A 21,671-nucleotide genomic window follows, 5' to 3' on the forward strand; every position below is an offset into this window, starting at 1 on the left:
CACATTATTAAGGTGAAAGAGTCCTGGTGTTCACTACGAGCGGTTAAACTGTGTGTGCTCTCTGCTCGATGGCAGAAATGTCTGGCTTACATAGTGCCAGACGAATCCATACTATCATAGATATAGGGGTGTTAATTGCCCCAGAACAACCATGATAATCATTAATGGTGGAAATTGGTAGGATTTAATTATTTAAGAGGGCGGCTAAATAGTAGACTTGAAAATGACAATGTTTGTGTCTAATTCTTTATTTTTTCAGCTAGAAAGCAGCCCTTCATTATTGTTTCACAAATGGGTAATTCTAGGACAAATGGCAATTCTAGGAAAAAAACTTTGTTCATGGAATTTTTGTTTAGTTTTAGGTTCAGATAGAGACTAAGGGAAATTATTGACAGGTGGTTGTAGCTAGACTGATCTTCAGAATGTTTAAATATTGGTCAGACTGCCAAAGTTTTCCAAACTGTTGAGACCCATTCAACATTGTAGATGTTGAAATCTCCACAGACATGAATATTGGAATATGGATGAGCAGACAGAAGATGCTCAATTTTCTCAGCAATACTCTCAAAGATAGTAATTTGTATCAAAACAATGTTCTGGTTTGATATAGGATTTCAAATATGGTATAACATGGACTCCAAAAACAGAACCTGATGTCCTCTATCATTATAAAGTAAGAATAGAAAGTGATTAGAGTAATCTAGAGAAAGGAGTAGCATCTATTTCCAACACTCTGATGTAGTATCAAATGAAAAGGCAACCTTCGATCAGTGCTCGATTACAATCAATCTATTTATAATTTAGAGAAAGGAAAGAGACTACATCAGAGGTTGATCTTAATAGGTAGATGTGAGAGATGTAGCACAAAAAGATAAAGATATGCCCACAAGAAACTGGAAACAGTAAGCAATGCAATGGTTGCATGTGTCTTTTGATAATTTGACAAAAATGCTGGTTTTGAAAAGCAGAGGAAAATAGACTATATTATGTTGAAAAAAAGAGAGGAGGAAGAGGAGGTGACGTATGGTTTGTATGAATGAATTTTGTTGATGACTGAATGAGTGAATGAACAGAGATTTCTAGATGGATTGAAAAAATAGCTACAAAAGGAGAGGGTATTTAGGATACAGGATTTTATTTTTGGTCAGTGTTGACTAGGTTGCTAAAGAAGAAAATGTGAAAGGAAATTGGATAGAAAACTAAGAAAAAGTGGAAAAAAATATTAAAAAAATGTGAGAATTTAAAGAAGAAAAAACAAAGTCATCTTATATTGTTGTCCTTAATATTACCCTCCAATTTTTTATGTCAGAAACATTTGGGACTTCAAGCAAGTTTATATTTATTTAAGAATTGAGTAGTACAGCGAAGCCTTAATTTTGCATTCATTTAAATCATAATTTTCATTATGTCTAATTCTTTATATTTTTTACTTATTTGGATTATAATAAGAGAAAATTTATAATATTTCAAATGTTAAATTTTATTAAATTAAATTTAACCTTTGAAATATTAGTACATTCTTTATTATAAATTTTCTCTTATTATAATCCAAATAAGTATACATTTTTAGTTAATTTATGGAATATTAATATACACTTTTAGTTAATTCATGGAATATTTTTTACACTTAAAAAATATAAAATTCCATTAAATTATAATACAAAACATTTTAAAACATAAAAAAAAATGGAATTATATTAAAATATCGAATTGTTTAAAATATTACTTCTAGTCAAACATGTACATTTATAAATATTATTTATAGTTTAGGCAACACAATCAATGAGCCGTCATTGATGCCAAAGTAATACAATATGAAATAATAATGCCACAACATCGCCCAGTGATTTGCATCTTGAGTTGCCTAGACAAGTATGTCTACTTCAAAACAGCCCAGCACACGAAAAGTTGTGGAAATACAAGGAGAAAAAACGTCAAATTATTGGAAGAATCACACTACCTTCAGTTTCCAATGTTGAGAACATATCAAGAGAGGTAATGATCTTCATCAAAGAGGCAACATTGGTTGAACTCGGTTTGACAAAGCCTGGAAGCTGAAGGATGGACAAAATGCCATGATTATGGACTCCAACTGTAGAAAAGAAGATACTATCACAAATTTCTTTCTGAATTGGTATGCATACAGTGTAGCCAAGAGCGAGGCAAATAAATCTAACATCTGCCAAAGCAAGGCATTAGATGCGAAATGTATGTGAACACCAAAAGCGAATGTGATCTTTATCACATCTTAAGGACACACTATTAGAGATCACAAGATATCAAGTAATTCTTTGACATAAATGACAAGCATGGCTAGCTGATTTTGACTAGAACAAAGTTGACAACTGCTAGTGTCAGTATATTGAGAAAATATAGATAGAAAAGTGTCTTTAAAAGTCAACCCTAACCACTACCAATCATGTCCAGGGTGGTGTACATCAGATCACAGTTGCTGAAGTTTTTGTGACATGGCAGTGAGACAGGGCAACTGGTGATCCTGATAACTGAGGTGTAGTGCTTTCGACTCTAGAACCCTTCTGTGTGGATGAAACAAATGATCACAGAAGAGAAAGTCCTGATTGATTAGAACTACAGTGTCACAATCTTTAAGAGGAAAGGCAGTATTGCTGAATGCAGCAGTCACAGACTAATTTGAGTTGTTTCACACAATGAAATTTTTAAATGAATTTGTGAGTGTAGAATACTGAAGATTGTCACAATCACATAAAATCAGTGTGGCACAACAGACACCATCCATGCCACATGCTATACAGCTCTTGACAGAGAAGCATACCAAGAAGTCAACACCCTTGCATATTGCTTTCTTCAACTTGGAAAAGACTTTCAACCGTGTGCCACACAATGTGACCTAATATGTGCTTCGATGTCATGTTGTTCGCAAGAAGTTGGTTATCTACTTTATGACTCATCGAAGTGTTTGGTACAACCTGCCATTGGCATGGCCAAGGACTACCCTATTATAGTTAGAATACACTAAGGCATGATCTCCCAACTGTTCTTTATTGTTATCATGGACACCATCACCAAGGAACAGCACTGGCCTCTGAACACTCTTTTATGCAGATCAAAGAGTAAATCTGATCTGCAACATTAAGTTCAGTACTGGAAGGATAGGCTGGTATAATTTGATCTGTGGCTGATCATCTTCATATCTAACCACTGATAAAAATGAACATGGCACCATTCAAATTGAGATAGGATCTCCCATGAACGATTACCTTCAGATATCTTGGTTTGACACTCAGTAATGATAGCAACATCCTCAGCGAAAATTGTGCATGAATCAATGCAACATGGTTCAAATGGTGTACAATCACTGGCATCCTCTGTGACTGCAAGATCAGTAACCTTCTAAAGTCAAAGATCCACTGTACTGTTGTCAGACCCGTCACTTTATACAGCTTTGAATGCTTACTGAAAATGAGAATGTTCGACCATGTCTGCAGCAAGGACATTCAAAAGCATTACAACATTGTACCAATTAATAGTGAGATGAGAGAATGACAGCTCAGATGGTTTGAACATGTGTTGACGGCTAACAATGACACTATTGTGAAACTTGACTTTGCACAGGAAGTTGCTGGAAAACAACTGAGAGGTAGGCTATGGGCCGGCACTCTGCACAATCAACCTTTACGCAGACCAAATCTGTGAAATAAAGACAAAATTTCATTATTTGCAGATCCTAAGAAAAAGATTTCTATTTCGAGATTGTTGTTATTGTGATTGCTATATTAAAAAAGTTTCAATTACTTTGCTTACTATTCCTTTAATTTCAAACTAAACCCATTATTTAATCCACATGGTGCAGCTGTTCTTCGGATATATGATGTCCGTTTAGCTGCCTCTAGTTCCTTCATCAATGATTAAATTCACAAGCTTTAGTAGAATTCACTTTAAAATATTTCTTATTCAAAGTGACACAAAATTCCGATGTAATTTATTATTACAACTTCAATGACAGATCTCAATTTCTGTTAATTATCAAGTAAAAGAGGTCCTGTTTATTAGAACAACATAAGCTAAAAGTGAAATGAGAAAAACAAGAAGTTAAAATTTTACAATATAAATTATTTAATTTATTCAGGTGACAACATAAGATAGTGTAAAAACCTGAATGTGGACTGAGATTACAGTTTGTGTTACAGTGACATGCTAAATAACAAATGTCCACAATAATTCCTTACATGTAGGGACTTTTATTTTATGTATATACATATAATAAAAATATCTAATATGTATATACATATAATAAAAATATCTAATATGTATATACATATAATAAAAATATCTAATATGTATATACATATAATAAAAATATCTAATATGTATATACATATAATAAAAATATCTAATATGTATATACATATAATAAAAATATAATTAAGATATAAGAAGGTATTGATTTGTGAAATACAAAAGTTTTCAAGTGCATAGTGTATGGATGTGAAAAGGGATATGAGGTCCCTTCAATAAAGTTCCAGACTTTTTGTACAGATATTTAAAATTATCTTAGACTCTTGAAAATTCGATATGTGATTGCTATATATCTTCAGAGATGACTGACCAATTTTTATGATTTCAGGTTCAAATGAACAGCTACAGTAGGAATTGGAATACACACTATTAAATATGAATTGTCACAGCTGGTGAATTTCAAAAATTCAGTTTGGACGTGAGGACACTTTAGAGGAACAATATGCTATAAAATTCTGTTTTAAACTCGGAAAGAATGCCACAGAAATGTATGGATTGCTACAGACTGATTTTGGACCATCTTGCATGTATCAAGCATCAGTTTTTGAGTGGCATAAGAGATTCAAGGAATGCAAGGAGTCTGTGAGGGATGATCAGAAGTGTAGAAGGAGTAAGGAAGTCAGAACACCAAAGTTGATTGACCAAATAAGGACTATCGTGTGGCTATAGAGACAATAAGTGTACAATTTGATGTCAGTGTGGGAACTGTACACAATTATTCGCAAGGAACTGAAGATGCGGAAGATTTGCACTACGTTTATCCCAAGGATGTTCAGAGAAGATCATAGACTATCTGACGAAGACAGTCATCAAGACAGTTCCTCACTCTCTCTATAATCCAGATCTTGCTCCCTGTAACTTTTGGTTATTCCCTAAGTTAAAAAAAAAAACCTTAGAAGCTGTTATGAGACAATTGAAGAAACGAAAGAAACTGCGACAAGAGGATTTCCATAGTGCCTTCCAGAAGTTGTTAAAATGGTACAAGTGTATTGCAGCGGGAGGAGATTACTTTGACAGGGACTAGAGTTTCATGTGCGTACTATTAATAAAAGTGCTCATACCAAAACAGTCTGGAAACTTATTGAAGGCACCTAGCTCTCTCTCTCTCTTTCTCTCTCTCTCTATATATATATATAAAAGTGATCTTGTCTGTCTTGAGAAGGATTTGGACCTGTGGAACAAATTAAATTTGGTTTTTACCTGGAAAAATAGCTGCTAAGAGATTAAAATTGGAAAAAATGGGAACTTGGCAGATGGAAGTCGCCAAAGTGCTGTCTTATACATGTGTAAATATACATGTATACTTTTTACAACATTATTTTAGTTTTTATATGTACATAGTGCAGATGGTAACGAATAAGATTGGAGAGTTATTTGTTTTGCTTTCGATTCTAGCTTACAACACGCAAGTCATAGTTTTATTTTGACTTTAGAAATCACTACTATATATTGGGTGCAATATAATAATCAATAAAGAATTGGTTCTGTAATGATAAATACAAAATCTGCATGAATTAAAATATCATATTTGAACAGACTTCATGACCGGGCAACACCAGGTGACTTGCTAATATATATAAAAACAGAAAAGTAGTTTGATTGAAGCATTGCTGGTAAAAAAATATGTAAGTGTATAAGAAGGATGTTAGCAATGTAGAAAACCAGGGTGTGTAAATGATGTGACATATGAACAAAAACAGACAAACACTTACCATCTCGATTATCAAATTATCAAGCAGTAAATCCATATTTACTGATTTATATATGTGAATGATTTTGAAAAATAAATAGATATACAAATCTTAATGACCTTCGTTTGTCTGTTTTTGTATTTGCATCACATCACTTCAATACCCCAGTTTTCCATATTGCTAACAGCTTTCTTATACACTTACATAGTTGTATATATATGGAAGATGTAGAAAAGGTACAGAGCATAAATACATTTAGATTTGGTCAATGTGAAAACAGGAATTAAAAACCTAAAAAATATGCCACTAAAATGGAAAAAGATACATGAAACGAAATAATTTTTTTGTATTTAGTATTTGGATTTGTAACGGGTCCTTATTTTCACAGGCAGGCGAATTTTCTCAAAAATAATTTTCTCAATAATTCTATCCCCCTTTTTGAGAGGAGAACGTGTCATGTGACCAGAGAGGATGCAAAGTAAATCAAGGGAGATGAGAGTTTTTTTTTAAGAAAAATATTAGCCTCTGTATGACTGCAGTCAAAGTTTGGTTCAAAACTTATAGAAAATTCCAAGATGATTCTATTTTTAGTAGTTTGACCAGACTTTTTGAAACCAAATGCCTTATGTTTTAGAATTGCCTAGCCATTAACACCAATGCTTTAATTCACTAGGCAATATAACTAAGAGTGAGAAACCATCTATAGTCCATTTCTGGGTTCTAGTATCGAACAAGAAATAACTAATGAAGAACATAACAATAAAATGTAACATAAACATAGAAAATGTAATATGCATGAAAAGATAAATAATTATACTATGACAATTACAAAAACACCTGAAGAATGCAGAAACATTGTTGATATGACAACCTCCGTGAGAATAGCAGATGAAAATTTCTAATTAATGTAAACATAAATATCTCATCTGAGTAATATTGTCAAATAATTTCTACTCAGAATGAACTTGATGTAATGCATCAATGGAGAAAATAAGGAAAATGTCCATCAAATGTCAAACTATATGCCATACCTATATGGAGATAATTTGACTAAATGATTCCAGGAGAATAGGATCCATGATAAATCCATCAGTTAATGAGCTCTCCAACACGCTTATATCATTCCTGGACAGAGATCCAAACCTAATCTAACAAAATTTGGATAAAGCATATGGAAATTTGAAGATATCAAGGCTTGACCAGATGCAAAAAGTTAATCAAGTTGGAAAAGCCACATACAAAACATAAGGTCTAACATCCACCTAGGAATGTGGTAATGAATAGAAGTAAATGCTAGGAGACTTCACAATCACCATCAGTCAAATTCTTAAACACAATTTAAAAGGTAATTTTGAACATTTATAAGATTCAGACAAACAAACTATGAATGACAATAAGACAAGTACTAAAGAAATATAAACCTCTTAGAATAATCACAAAAAAGATTAGCCAACAAAACTTTATTGAACAGTGAAATTACAGTGGAAATTGACAAAGTAAGAACAAGCATCACCTGTCATTATCTCCCTTATTGGCAAACATGTATGAAATGATTTGGAGAAATAGCATAACACTCAACAAGAATAATATATCCTAGCATGTAGCACAAAACAATTAGACAGTATGCTATCTACAAGATTAAGTGGTGACTCCTGCAAATAAAAAATTACTAACTTGAGAAATACTCTTAAATGTATGATATTGCATGTGGCCTATAATAACCAGAAAATTGACGCAATGTATTCGTTCTGTTAAGAGGTTGAATGGAAAAGATATAAAATATCTGTGGCCGATATAAAATAAAAATGGTGTTTAAATGTTGTTTCACTCTTTAAAAACACTTCTTCTAGGCCACTTGATTAGAGAACATGGCCAAGAATTATTGCATCTCATGTGTAAGTTGTGACAAGGAATACAAAAGTAAAATATACTAGTATCTGAGTGTAAGGCTTAAGGAACATTGAAAAATTTGAGAAGAGATATTAAAATTAAGTATGACTGATCATATCTAGCAAGAAAAACAGGTTCAGCAACTGCGAACTTGCAGAATAAGAGAGAACAATTCTGGAAAATGAGGAGACAAAGAATCGACGTTTAAGCTAGGTTACATTAGAGAAATAAATACAATATGTGAATTAGTCACGTGACCCAAAACTAAAAATAAATTGGAATAATAATAACAATTACAAGGGGTGTTTCAAAACTAATGCCTTCTATTTTTTATTCCAATGAATGGGTCAGAGGGAATTACAAATTGCTTGTTATGATGACTGAATTTATGCATTCATGATCTGGAGGTTTCATCTCTTGGTTGCAGATATTGACTGTGTGAGACTCTAAGAAAGCAACCCCCCATCATGAACGTGTGTCAGAAGGAGAGATACATCATTACATTCCTCTGTGCAAAAAAAATGAACCAATCAACAGTCATTGGTGCCTACTGAATGTTTACGAAGCTGATTAAATTGATTTGGGCACAGTTAGGAGATGCGTTTGTTGATTTCAGAGTGGCAACAGAGATGTGACTGACAAAACACACTCAGCCATCACTACATTGCTGGCAAAAGTGCATTGAGAATGGTGATGACTATGCAGAAAAATAAATTCTGGAGTGGAACACAAAAGATCACTCATTTTAATGGTAGCACTTCCTTCTTCATACCTCTTCAACTTTTTTTATTTAGAAAATAGGATGCAAGACTTTTGTAATGACCCTCATACAATATAAAAATAGAATGTGAGTAAAGGTAAATAAGTATATTCATTTGGATCAATCACTTAGTATGAAGAAACATTGGTTAAGATATATCCTAAATTGAATTTTATCTTTGATGAAATGAAACAAAGAGGAAAGGAAACAACTGCTGCAACATGTACAAGATGATAGTATGTGGAATTTGATCAGACTATTCCTACAGATTGGATAAAGGATTCAGTAAAGAATTCCTGCAAGTTTACAACTGAAAAAAGCTGGAGAGTACAGCAGCTGAAGTATATAGAAGTAGCACTTGGACCAAATAACTGGAATCAAAACTTTATGATGTGTATAATCATCATACAAGGATACTAAGAACTGCGTTCAACATATGGACACAGCAAGGAGGTAATTTTATAAATATCAGCCTTGATCAGAGAGAAAAGAACCAGATTTGCTGGTCACTGTTAAAGAACTAAGAATGAAATTGTCAGTGATGTTTTGTGATTGCTAAAACAAAGTCATACTTGAGTGAGAAGACTTTTTAGACATTACATCAAACAACAAAAGCCACACAATTCAGCTATGAAGAACTACCTGGCGAGATGAAGAATAGAGCAGATTGATGTGAAAGAGCAGAAAAGATCCATGACACTAGCACAAATAAAAGAGGAGAAGGATTTAGAAATAACTGATTGCACAACATTAGATTGAGAGCCAAAGTATCTAAAATCATTCCAATAATCTAGACTATTCTTCTAGGAGTACACAGTGAACTCATACAATTGCAAAAAGATTGAGCACTCTAAGCTCTCAAGGTTTTTAATAAATTATCATTTTGTAGCGATATGAAATAAATATTAAAACAATTCTAAAATGAATATTAACTACTTTGTAATTCATTACCCTGATTCAATCATGAAAATAGTCTTACTTTGATCAGAAACCACTAACAAAGATTATTTTAATTTTAATTTACATGTACAACCAATTATGCCTAATAGGTAATTCAGTGGCACATAATATAACCATTGTAAAATGATCAGTTCGATATATGGGTAATTGATGAAATGAGTCCATAATCGTGTCAAACCACTTTTGTCTTGCTTACCAAAGCTTCTCTTGTAGTTATTACTTTCATACTTTCATTGGATGATGTTTTCAATAATGCATTTAATATTAGGAGAAAAACAAAATCGTCACTATTTGATGATAAAAAATGAATCTATTTGAAATAATTATTTTCAATTTGTGTACTAGTCCATTTTAGTATAAGGGCAGGAAAACTAAAGGTTCAATCCTTACCTAAGTTATACCAAAGACTCAAAAAATTGTACTTGATGCCTCCTTACTAATCACTCAGCATTAAAGTGAGGATCCAAAGGAAAGTAATTCAGAGGAAGGAGTGATGGCTTCTACTACATGTTGGTGTATCAGCGAATGAAAATGGAGTTTTTTAATTACTTTTGATTATAGTTGATCCATTAATTATTTAATAAAAATGTAATTATACCAATAATTTGATTGATTCATTTTAAAAATAAAATAAAATTACTAAACAATAGAAATGCAGGTTTATTTTAGTAAAAAGGAGTTGGGCAGAAATTCATTACACAATTTGAAAGAAATGGCATCTTTCATAGATAATGCATTTCTTCAAATAAAAATTATCCAATATTATTATTCATATTAATATTATTGATTTTATTGACAATATGAAACTTGGAAACATTTATTTTAAAATCAAATGTAATATTGATCTTTGTGTTCCTTGTATGATTGAAATGTGGTCCTTTTATTGTTAGACATGAATTATTATAACTTGTGACATATATGGCACTTAAGGAAAACTTAATTTTCTTAACTTTATATAATTAGAAACCGTTTTTGTCAGTTGCATGTTTCTTAAAGACGTCATTTTTTTTTTCTTATTTGAATTCATAACAGATCGCTTGAATAAAAATTGTCACTCCAAATGAGATGAATATTTGTCAAAAATGAAATAACAGCATTTATCCAGTTCAAAATAGAAATATTGTATGTATATCAAATAGAATTAAATCAGGAAAGTTACTTTAAAATGAGTTTTGTTTTTGTATAATTTTCTAAAGTTACTTTGAATTTTAGTTTTTCTCTATTCTTTTTAGAATAATGTATACAGATTATTTTCAAATCATTTCATTCTGGTTTTCATTTCTCTATCATGCAGCTGAAAAAAAATGTTCATTTAAAGAAAATTTTGTTTCATATTAGGAAAATATATTTTAAATGAATTGCCTAAGTGTTTGACAGTTTTTAAATAAGGATTGATAATTTATATTATTTGAACTATGATTCACAACTTGCTTGTTATTTTTATAATTTAACCTCTGACCGGTACATCTTTTAAGACTTGACAAACTAATAGTCAATTTTAGAAATTTTTGTCAAACTTGGAAATCTATGCATAATTTTAAATTAAACTCAAAGTTAATCATCATGTCATTATTATGTAAGGAGTATTTTTCAATTCTTGATTGAGAAAGAACAAAATTAACGAATTATTTCTTGAAATCAGAACCAACAAATAAAGAAGTATGGGAATAAGGTGTGATGTATGCAACAAACCCAATTATAAAGAGTTGGCTTGCTAAGCAGTAAAAATTTAAAGTTTGTGAAAAGCTATGCACAATTGCTATGCAGTCCTTTCAATGTCAAGGACACATGTTGTATTAATGTCTAAGAAAAGGATTGAGAGGAGAAAAAATTGTGCCAGTCTCCTCCTCCGGCAGGATAAAAAATTGTCTCGTATAAGGCTGTGTCAAACTATTAGATTAAGATTTTCTCACACTATTATAAATAATAAAATGTGCTTTGTGAAAGGAAGAAAATGGATATATTAATTTTTACAGATGTGAAACTGAAACTGTTAAACTATTAGCATGGACAATAAAAAAAAAAAAAAAAAAAAAACGCCTTGGTGCTACATAGGCAACCACCAGGATACAATTTATCAGTTTCTATGCATATAGTCAAGGATTCAAATGGAATATTTATTTGGTTGTCAAGTGACATGTGCAACACTGTAAAATGCACTCAACCATGCAATGAGTGAAGTGTGTTATGGGGCACAATAGGAAGGTAAAACATAGGTACGGGCAAAATGAATGCCGATGCTCAAAATGTATAAACATTTTAACCCCTCCCTTTACTTAAAAATTCACCAAAAATCAGGAAATCAACCAATTTTAATGAAATTTTCAGTATTTATCAAATAATGATCGCGAAATATAATGAACTAATTATTTTTATTTAAATCTTAGTGAAAATGTATTATTTTGTTTAAACAAAAAATACCTTTACTAAAGTTATGGTTTTCAGTAAATAAAAAATGCAAGAATTTATTTTTGCTTTTTTTATGTAAATAAAGCATCGTAATTTGTAACAATAAAATAAAAATAAAATATTTTTTACAGGACCATTACGAAAAAAGCCCCTGAAGTCCGTATTAATGAAATCGATATAACTCGAAGAAAAATTTATTTCTCAAACTACCAATATTATCATAGAATTAAGCATTGTTTATTTAATATTTTCACAGAAAACATTATAATTGCAAAAATTATTTCTACTTTTTTTTTACGCTTACATTTTTAACGTAATCTTTACATGTAAGATTCTAATATTTCCATTCCATGCAAGAACGTATAATTATCAACATAAGATAATGTTCATATAATCTTGGAAAATAAAGTAAAAACAATTAAATTGAAAAACAGGAACACAGAAAAATAATTTAATTAAAAAATGGCAAAAATTATATGAACGTTCCATGTCGGTAAGTATGGATGCGCAGAGTTGAAAAGAAAACCAGTCTGTTTTGCCCACCCTCTTCCTCTTTTCAACTACCCACCTGTTTGTGTTTATGAACTTTAAATTTCATGTAAACATTATGATTTAAATTTCATGTAAACATTATGATAAATTTTAACCTAAGTCTGTATTTTTTTAGTGTGTAATTTTTTCAATGATTATAAATTGTTTTCTTAACCAATTGTAATTCTGTATTAATATTAATAAATGATGGCGCCAACTTTTTTTTTTTTTTCAAAGAATAAATTGTCAGTAGTATAATTAATGAATTTAATTAACTTTCATGCATTTTTAAATGAAGGAAGGAGAGTCTGCGACTTAAAAGAAAGAAAAAAAAGTCGACTCGGTATGCCAGAATAATGTTAAAGACATAAATTATGTCTAATTTGTCCTCCCATACATGTTTGAATATTGCCGCTAAAGTTTTTTTTTATACGATAAATAAGTCCCGTTCCAATCAGGGATACATTTTTTGATAATTATTACTTTCTTAGCAAAAGTTAAGTACATTTATTGTATTAATTCATTATCTTAAGACTTTAACTTAATACTTAACTTGGAAATAATGCCAGAAAACTTATATTTTCCTTGCCAGAAAAATGTAAACGCGATTTTTGTCATAATGAATTTTTACGTGAAATCTAGGGTTTTTTCAGATTTGAGATAAAATTATTCCATGTATTTTTTATTTCACACACTTTTTTCTTTGAGAAATTAACTTTAAACTATAATCTTTCAAATACAATAAAAAAAAGTACTCAAAAATTTTAAAAATTATTATGATTAACCGGCGTTAAAAACCATGCCCTCCTACGGAAGTAGCCATTAAATTGCCCATACCTAGTAAAACATCTGCCAAACTACAAACCATAAATGTGGAGCACCTTTTTGTATGTACAAGTTGGGATGTTTGAAGAAGAGCTTCAGTAGTCAATCAAGAATGTCTGAGTGATTCCCTATGATAAATGAAAGATTGGTAGTGCTAAATGAATTGATTTCACTGATGGATGTGGTTCAACAGGACAAATTCTAACTGCATCACTGCTGATGTGGATGTTTGGGCAAGCCAACTGATGAAATGCCATCAGCAATGACATGATATCCCTTACTGCTATTTACAGGTGCACATTCTAACAATTACTTGTTTTCTATAGCACTGGGCCTGATTCAACTGTAGCACTGCAAAAAATGGATCTGTTCTAAACTAGAAAGAAGCAATTACAGAAGTAAACTCAGTGGACTTACATGAGTGACACAAGTTTCCAAAGAATTCACTTTTTTATATTGTGGAACTTGCTCCAGATGATTAGTGAAGTCACACTATGTAAGGCATTAACTAGTGTCCACCAACCATAAAAATGCTTTGGATATTTCAAAATTTCGAGGTAAGTTCTACTAAAATAATCATATTTAAAAAAAACCCAAAACACTTTAAGTTCTAAGAATACCACCATTTTGTTTGGATTCACGTTTTAATAAATAATAATCTACATGATTTATTTAAAGAGTTTTTAACAAATTAATGATAAAAATGTTAATGGACATTTTTCATCGGATTTTTTTTTTAACCTGGCAGTGTTTAGAAGCTAGGTACCACTCCCCTATAAAAATTTTCGTCATGAAATTTGGAAAACAATTAGAAAAAATATCAATCTCGCTTATTGTTGGGGTATGAAATAAATTTGTCCATTCGGTTTTTTGTTGCATTAAAAATAAAACTTAAACATGACATGTTACGAACAATTTAAAAAAAATGTTTTTCATATCCCAAATAAATTAATGTTTTATTATTTTTGTGTATTAAAATTATAATTCTGTGTTGATTTCTCTTTTGGAAATGTTTCTAAACAGAGCCCCCCCCTCCTCAATTGTAAACCGTTTTCAGCGAAAGTAAACAATTTAACTAGTAGTGCTATTAATTATAACCTAAGCAGCAGCTGTTGTTGGCTTAGTCTTATAATTAAATAACCCGCATGTTATTCCTTCTGTCTTCACATCAACAATTTCTTGGTTAAGTTTGACACTGTTGTCCAAACTTCTGTATACGTAAATACCTTCTCTCAACTGCAAAAGCATTTCTGCTGATCGAACTTACTTCTTCAAAATCTAACTTCAAAATGACTGTGCTCTCTCTGAAAAATTAACTCTCTTTATCTCCAATCAGGAGCATCTCATCTGCATATCAGGTGGTAACATTGCATGCATATAAAGAGATAAGGCGGCCATTTTTGTTTCTTTCTTCTTCATTCATTTCATTCCACAACTGACCCGTTGAATCATGCACACGTGTTAGTTAGGTAAGTCACGCGTTTCCCTACACTCCCCCTTGATCTCATGATCACAAACAGGGCAGGGGGGTAGTCGTCTTTGTCGGGTACTTCTTCGAAGAATCGGGGGAAGCACTTCCTCATTGCCATCTTCCTCATTATCACCGTTATTGCCACCAGTCTGTTCCATTATCTCCTCTCATGGTTCCATAGGCAGTGTTTCACAATCAGGGCAAAGGGGCAGTATCCGTCTTTGCTGGGTACTTCTTCGAAGAATCGGAGGCATCACTTCCTCGGTTCCATCTTCCTCAATATGTTCCATCATCCCCTCTCGTGGTGGTATAGGCGGTGTTTCACAATCACGAAGGGTGAGCAGTATTCGTTTTTCTTGGGTACTTCGATGAGGAACTAGTGGCATTACTTCCTCGTCCATCTTTCTCATCACTATTGCCACCAGTATGTCCCATCATTCCCTTATCTGGTTCTGTAGGTAGTGTTTCTATGCTCACCTGTAGGGGCAGTAGGTGATCAGGATCATCCCTGAACTGTATGTGATCCTCCTCAGAATCAGAAGAAGTATAACAGGGAGCGGATATCTTTTACGTGACGTGGTGCACCATCAAGCAACATGGTCTGAGGACTTATGATTTTGTCTATTTTTCCTCTGCAAAATTTTTCAGTGCACCCAGTATTTGGGACTTTTACCCAAACACGGTCTCCCACTTGATATGGTGCATTGACAACACCAACCACTGATGGTGTGACATCAATTCCTTTTACCCGCTGTTCATAGTGGTAAATCCCATTGGCTGGTGCAGTTGCTGGTGTTGCATTGTCCTTGGGTGTCACATTATACCAGTACATAGCTTCTGGAATAGAGCACTGTGTCCTGGCCGCAATTCTTTTGATGGTGTGGTGACACTGCTCCGCTATACCATTACCTTTGGGGAAATATGCATATCGGTAACGCATTCTAATCCCCCATCCGTGCGTGAATTTCTTAAATTTTTGACATCGAAATGTAGTAGCATTATCAGTCAGAATTTCAAGCGGGGCACCACATTCAAAAAAGACGGCTTTCAACTGTCGTAAAATGCTAGATACATCGTATCGAGTCAACAGGCGCCATATCGTAAAATGTGTCGGGCCACAATCTGTGAAGTTAAAAAAATGCTTGTCCTCATAATGCGTTACATCTATCCCTACTTGATACCAGTTGTCCTCCACCTCAAGCTTCACTTTTGCCATTGGGACGGTGCCAGATCAATTCTCTGACACTCTTCGCACGAGCGTGTGGCTACCTTGATTGATGTCCTTGTAGTGTCAAGACACACTCTTCGGACAAAATATGTTGTCCTCTAAATTCCGGGATGTCCATTCTGCTGATGTATTGTACAGATCTGGTCAGGTGTTAATTGATCTGTTACGGTCACGCATTTCTGTTGTGAAGGATCAGATCCCTGCCTCATTATATCAATCCACCTATTTGGTACTCTAGTCAAGCTATCAGCCAAATTCTGCATCGCCGAAACTAAGGTAATGTTCACCTGCAAGCTGTATTTGTCAACTAGACACTTTATTATCGCCAGTCTTCTTCGTGCTAGCATCTCACTTGCAGCTCTAGTCTTAACTTGAGCCTTTCCAGTCAAGCTGTCGGTCAGCCTTAGCCTGCCATTGCAATGCAAGATTAAGGCCTTTAATGTGGCATAAAGTTCTGCCAAATTTATATGCTGGGCATCATTTTTTGAACAAAGCCAGCACGCATATTCCACAACAGCACCTAATTGTTCCAACATGACATTTGTAGCCAGTGAACTTGCGTCAACTCATGCATTCAGTTCATTTCCAGATACTTGCCACTCACCCCGGGCAGGGTCGTTCCTATGTACTATGGACAATGTGTCAGCCATCATTTGCTGGAGAGAATCATCATCCACCACGTCGTCCCATCCTTTGGTTACTGCAGTTACTTGTCTTTTTAATACTCCTGTTGCCGATCGGAGCCATCCACAGATAGGTAGATGTCCTACTAATTTACCGCAAATAGAAAACACAATGCGCCTTGTCAATACACTGGGTAACTCTGGAATCAAGCTCCTTCACTTCCATCGCAAAGTATTGCCCTCATCCAAGACCTCTAGGCCTAACACGGGCACCCCATCCTTTAGGTGCTTAGGGTCTTTGCTTATTAACCCAAACAATTCCAGTTTTATTCAAACCACATTTGCAGATATTACATTGTCATTAACGTAGATGTCAATGTAAGCTCAAGCAGCTTTTGCTGTGGTCTCATTCTGCAGCAAAACAGTTTTAATAATAGTTTCATTATTAAGAGTGCTATGTTTAGGCCAAAACCTAAACGTGTCAAACAATATCTTTTTCCCTTGATTATCACTGCCTGAAATAGCCATAATGACTTATGGACACGTATCTGCCGGTAGGCTCTCTTCAAATCCAGCAGTGCTACATTACTCCCTTTCTGACGCCACTCTCTTAGTTTCACAGCGTACAACTCTGCATTTCCAGTGAAAGCATCAACATGTTGATTCAATTACGGTAATCCATTACGAGCCGAATTTTGTCTTTAGTAGGTTGTTCAACAGCCATGCGCGGAATTAATCCTTTGGGTGGTCTCAGACGTTCCTGTGGGTGTGGTATTAACTAACTGTTATCAATCCATGTCTGAAGTTCTTCTTCATATGCGGCCCTATTTTTGGTAGAAACTGCATACTCTGGAATGGTGTTGCACAGTCGATCTGGTGCCTGGCTCATGGTTCATTTCCACTTTGCAGTCCACACCTTTTCGTTGTCGTCAAACGTAGCATAGAAGTCATTTTCTTCAATAGACATGGCTGCACAGACTTCGTTCCCTTCTCCAAACATTACACCTCCAGCCACTGTGATTATGACACCTCCTAGTGCTTGTATTGCATCAATTCCAATCAACATGTCATAGCCAAAGTTTTTTTTTTGCATCACCAGGATGTGTCACCCTTCTCAGTATAGATCGTGACTGTCCCTTCACCACAAAATGCTCAGGATAAGCCATTGATGGTCATAATGCCGACTGGTTGCTTCCGTCACATCTGACAGCGATATGCACTAACCATAGACCGGGAACACCCCATGTCTACGAGTGTCAATTTTAACGCCAATGACCAGCAATCCCGTGTTTATTGGTTGGCAAGGGGCAAGGGTGGTGATAGTACCTTGCCCCCATCTTTGTTTCCCGAAAAGTTGCGAGATATGTGCTCGTGGGTATACACCCCTCCTATCACTCCAGCATTCCTTAGCAAAATGATTGCCCTCCCCACATTTATAGCACACTGGGCTCGTATGCTTATTACTACCTGGGAGAGAATCCACATTGCTTCCATGCGGTTCGAATGCATGTCAAATACTAGCTACTGCTGCATTTGGTTCCTATTCCTTACAGATATTTCGAGCTCAGGCCAATAACTCGTCCATTGTCGATTCATCAATTCATGACGATGCCCACAACAGTTTACTGATCTCCTCAGGTAAACCCACTAAAAAGGCACAGCTTAATATCTTGTCGTTGACCCCACAAACGGTACAGATAACTTTCGTAGGTCGGCTGGGTACACGTCACCTGTTTCCTTGGGGTGAAGTCGCCGGCTCGTGAACTGTTGCCATGCAACAAACGAATCTGTACCAAACGCTGTATGCAGGCTTTGCTTGATTTCATCCCAGTCTGGTTCATCCCCGAGTTGCTGGTAGACTGCATAGGCCCCTCCAATTAACCTCATAGGAATGACTGTGGCTGGTTCTTTCATTTTGTACAGTTTACAGATTTTCTCAGCCTTCTCAATCCATTCGATGACAAACGGTCCGGTGGCAGATCCACCAAACTCAGGTTTCAAGTGAAAGTCGAATCTGTCAATTTTTTCTCCTGCTTTTTGAGTCACCGTGCACCAAGGGCCGATATAGCTTATAATTAAATAACTTGGATTTTATTTCTTCTGCCCTTTACATCAACAATTTCTTGGTTAAGTTTGACACTGTTGTCCAAACTTCCAATTAATTTTAGTAATAAATGACTTATAGCTCCCAATTAAAAAAAAACTGCATAAGATTCTACTCTTTTAGGTGTGAATGTGTGAATACCTGAAAAAAAAATCTCAGTGAAAAAAAATGACAACAAAAATAATTTAGAATATAGAATAGAGTGGGGGTCATTTTTGCATATAAATTTAATGTATAATGAATGCCCATTTCCCAGTGATTCTTGCCTTTTAGAGCAGTTTTCTTGATATTTTTACAAAGTTAGTATATATATATATATATATATATATATATATATATATATATATATACTAGCAAAAACAGCCTACAGAAAATGGACTCTGATTTATGAAAGTATGATAGGTTATGAAAAGGAAGGGTTTGCAAAGAGATAGCTTCGAATTTGGGGGTATCAAAACCAAAGCAAAATATGATGAAAGTAAAAATAAAATAAATAAACCCCATAATTTATTATACCATACCTGTTCACACTGAAACACTTATCACAATATTCTGTGGATCTATATTAAAAAACCTTGTTAAACTTTGTGACATATTTCCATTCTATGAGGGTCAGACGCGAACACCCCATAATTTTATTATACCATATTTCTTCAAACTGAAACATAATTATCAAAGTATACTTATGCAAATAGATATGAAAAGTCTTTATCAAAGTTTGTGCCTATTTCCATTCTATGGAGGCCAGGCGCGAACGCAGACCCCACTATTTTATTATACCATCCCTATTTAAGTTAAAACATACTTATCAAAATATTATTATGTACATCTATATCAAAAACACTTGTAAACGTTTTTTTTTTTTAATTTTTAAATTTTTTATTTCCATACTTTGTGGACCAGGCGCGAACGCAGACCCCACAATTTTAATGAATCATCATTATGCCAGATCAAACATACCCATTCCCATGTCTCGATACATCTTCTATCATTATATGTGATCAGTTTTCTATAATAGTCAACCATCTAGGAGCCTATTCGTAACCAGACACACACACAGACGTTCAGCTTTATATTATAGATATATAAAATTATGCTACCACTAAATCTTGGTCCGAGCGAAAAAACCCACCTCGTAAAAGTGCCTCCCTTGAACCTGCTGTATCATCAACCTTAAATATGAGTAACAAATCTCACATTGAAAAATTTCTTTTTACCCTACCATTAACTCTAAGTCCAAATAGGACCCACTTCAAAATAAAAACCTTTTCATAACTCTACCACTAACCCTGACCAAGTGGTAAGCTGCCCATTGTACAAACTGTATTAAAACCACACATAGGCATCTGAAAAAACACACATGATTTGTCTCTCATAGAAAAATAAATACTGCTAAAATACTCTGGAAATGGTACATTAGTTTACATTAAATTTATATGTAAAACTAATCCCCCACTTTAAAATAATTGTTTTTCTTTATTTTCTTTCTGCCAAGCTTTCAGGGTGTTCACACACAATTTGCCATACCACCACCAACTAGAAATCTGGGGCACAAACTTCCTCTTTCTACAAAAACCTTCATAAAAACACACATAATTGTCTAAAAAAAAAAAACAGGATTTATTTTTATTTCCCATAAAAAAAAAAAGTTAACTGCCCTAATCTGTTAGAACTGCACTAAAATTATTTTACATTAAATTTTTATATTAAATTTATATCTTTGTTGTTTATTGTTTTCTGTCAAGTTTTCAGTGTATCTATATGTAATTGCCTATAAACAAGAGAAGCACACATTTTAGAGAGCAGGTGGGTGTAGGGGGCGATTTAGCAGGTATTAATCTACAATAATACAAAAGAAATATGGCTATTCATTTTTAAAAAGTCTTAGTATTAGATTTCAGTTTCTTGTATATAAAATGCATTGCAATTCAACTTTTTTTAATGCATACATGGAATTTTTATGGTATTACAACATATGTACATTTATTGCAGATTACTTAGAAACTATTAATTTATGGAGATTTTCAGTGCCATATAAATACTTGTGCAAAAGTACATTCATATGGCAAATTGCATTGCTTAATCTTGTGTTTTAACAAAGATATAACATTTTTACTGAAAAAGTGTGACAAAATGCATATGGTCTTAAAAAGGAAAAACTATCCAAATGTGTGAGGTACAAAAATAGTCATAACTTCCTTAATTTTGATCAGATTTAACAAATTTTTAAAAGATTATTTCTTAGATCATCAAACTCTTTCTATATATTCCATTAGAGATATTTTAAGCAATTTCAAATTCTTTATATGTATTGCTACATTAACAAGAGTGAGAGATAATAATCACAAAGACAGGAGATGCCGATTGACTTTAGTCTTGAAAAGACTTAGGTAGGAGGAAAATAGTCAACAAGAAAAGAGTTTCAAAAATATCAGGTGTACACACACACACACACACACATTTTCAGCATGAGAGCTACTTATGACATGACTAAGTCTGAATAATCTACCATCTACTAAAAATGCAAAACATATTATTCATAAATATATTGTAAATTATTTTTATATGACAGTATATGCATTTGTAACCTGCATTACTGCATCAACCCATATTGCGCAGTACAACTCTGATGGAGCAGTAGTTAGGCTTAATGATCTTCGTGTGGGAAAAGGCTGACTACCATAAATAAGTACACCCAAATAAGAAGTAGCACATTTATTGATGTTGGGGTCCTCTGTGAGTAAGTTCCATAAATGTCCATGAGCTCTGACCTTCAGCCCAATTTTTGATGTGACTGAAAAAATGCAGTATCTTCCTGAAAAGGGTAGCACATAAGTGTGGAAATTGGTTCAAAACAAAGTCTTGAAAGACAAGTTCCAATTTGCTTTATCTAATGTGCAC

General features: G+C 33.6%; 1 protein-coding gene across 11 annotated transcripts in view; it reads left to right on the forward strand.

Annotated features, from left to right (window-relative positions):
• LOC145284745 (diacylglycerol kinase beta-like) overlaps nt 1-21,671 on the forward strand; it is a 616,369-nt gene that overhangs the window by 348,836 nt on the left and 245,862 nt on the right. The window lies entirely within an intron of this gene.

This window comes from Euprymna scolopes, chromosome 9 (genome assembly GCF_053919585.1).
Source record: "Euprymna scolopes isolate OS-2025 chromosome 9, ASM5391958v1, whole genome shotgun sequence".
In the NCBI taxonomy this organism is placed as follows: domain Eukaryota; kingdom Metazoa; phylum Mollusca; class Cephalopoda; order Sepiida; family Sepiolidae; genus Euprymna; species Euprymna scolopes.